The sequence below is a fragment of the Ruditapes philippinarum genome, unplaced genomic scaffold, assembly GCF_026571515.1.
Source record: "Ruditapes philippinarum isolate M1 unplaced genomic scaffold, ASM2657151v2 ctg3871_1_1_1_1, whole genome shotgun sequence".
NCBI lineage: Eukaryota > Metazoa > Mollusca > Bivalvia > Venerida > Veneridae > Ruditapes > Ruditapes philippinarum.
In genome coordinates this window covers 97,978-100,162 of record NW_026853460.1, presented here as the reverse complement: position 1 = coordinate 100,162, position 2,185 = coordinate 97,978, and positions in this window count along the sequence as shown.

The following is a 2,185-nucleotide window of genomic DNA, read 5'->3' as shown; positions in this document are numbered from 1 at the left end:
ATTTATTTTTTAAATAAAAAAAGCGTTTATTTCCTTTACAGTCTGATTGTAAATACAGTCGAGACTTGCTAACCCGAACCCTTCTAATCCGGAATCCTTTCTTATCCGAACGAAGTGTCCGGTCCCGATTTTACTCGTTCTATTTTCAATAGCTCAGTAAAATACCCCGGATCCGGAACCCGTCTACTCCGAATTCCGGACGATTTTTTCAATTTTTGTTCTTATTTTACTCTTAAATTAACCTCCCGGTTTTTCATTTTTATTTATTTATTTTTGTATTCGCATGTATCAAAATGAACGATAAGATATTGCAAAAATAAAATATTTATATTGCAATTTCAAAAGCATTCCCGTTTTCTTTCCTTAAACTTATTCTGTCAATAACATAAACACCATCAAGAATAATTTTGCTTTAATAGTAAGACAATTTTTCAAGTTAATGTTTGTTTCAATATATCAATGATAAATTGACTAATAATATACAGTACATTTAATAACTAGTAGCCAAGTGTTTGTTTTACAAAACAGAGCAAATATTTCATTGATGCCGCTGAACAATATTTTTTTTTTCTATTTCTTTGTTCTGTCTGTAATATATGCACCTCAATATACGTGTATATTATCATGTCCTTCTGCATACAAGTCCAGAGTTTGAAGTATTCGTCATACATGTATTTTATACGCAGTGTATAGTATATATGAGCCGCGTCACGACAAAACCAACGTACTGGGTTTGCGACCAGCATCCGCGCAGTCTGATCAGGATCCATGCTGTTCGCTTACCAACTCTATTACAAGTAGAGAAACTTATAGCGAACAGCATGGATCCTAATCAGACTGTGCGGATGCGCTGGCTGGTCTGGATCCATGCTGGTCGCACACGCACTATGTTGGTTTTGTCATGACGCGGCTCATATCTACAAAGGATACATGTCACAAATACATCTATGTAAAGCGGATTGGTCTTCAATGGGCATATTTTCCAAAATGCTTTCAAATATTGATAAAACAATACAAATTGTATTATTTGAATATACTTATACAATACAACAGAGTACTAAGTGGTAGAAGTATGAAAATTTATGTGATGAATTATGATATTTTATTCAAGAAGGAAAAATTATCTGCCATATATAGATAAATGTATGTATTATAAGATAATGCATCTCATAACAATAACATCATTGTATAATTAGTTCGTATTTTGTTATTACGACTGATACTAAACACTTTCGGCATATTTATTCATGATATTACAGACTTTCCCATTATGGATCAATTCACAACACTATGATCCGTTCTGTTAATTTCTTGAAATATTTCTTGACATATCATACGCTAATATAATTAATATAATTACTTATATTTCACAATATTTTCTGTACCAGCCGCCAATGACTTTCAAATATGAAAAGAAATTTGAGTGGTAACCTATAAATTATGCAAAAGATATAAAACTAAACATAAGTTTTATAAATTTGACACGAATGTTATACAGAATTACTTTTTACTTGTTACTAACATTTTTTTTTTCAAAAAGACTTTCTTCACTTTTCAACTATTTATTGTAAAATAGGTCATGAAAATAAATAACGATTGTGATAGTAATATGAAAGATAAGCGAATTATCTGTTTTGTTTAATTGTTTGACATTAACTATATAACGTCATGTCTTTGAGGTATTTTTGAGACATCTTTATTTTAACTTCCTCTTTCCTGATACCAATGCAACGAGACAGGCCATACAGTGCAAGCTTTGTTTCAGAAAGTCAAACAAGTAAAGTTCCCGCTACCTCTTACGACACCCCGATCCCAATCCCAACCCTCCCATAACCTTTGCACTAATCAAATCAAAGAAAACAAGCAATTTTACAGTATTATGAATTGCTATAAATACTTCAGCATGTCTAATGTCATGTATAAATAATTCTTTGGCAAGCTTAATAGAAATGATGTGTGTCTGCGACATTGTATCGTTTTGAATGTTTCTTTTTTAAACGAACAAAATCATTTTAAAACCAAATTGGCTTTCTTTATCTTCCAATGCTCTGAATTCCGACTTATAAACTGTAATACTAGAGTTGTATAAAATTGTATCACACTTGTTCAACTTAAGGATGACCCGAACATTTTGGTACCGTTATCTTGGTGACAGTATGCCATGTGCCAACACTCCCACAACTAG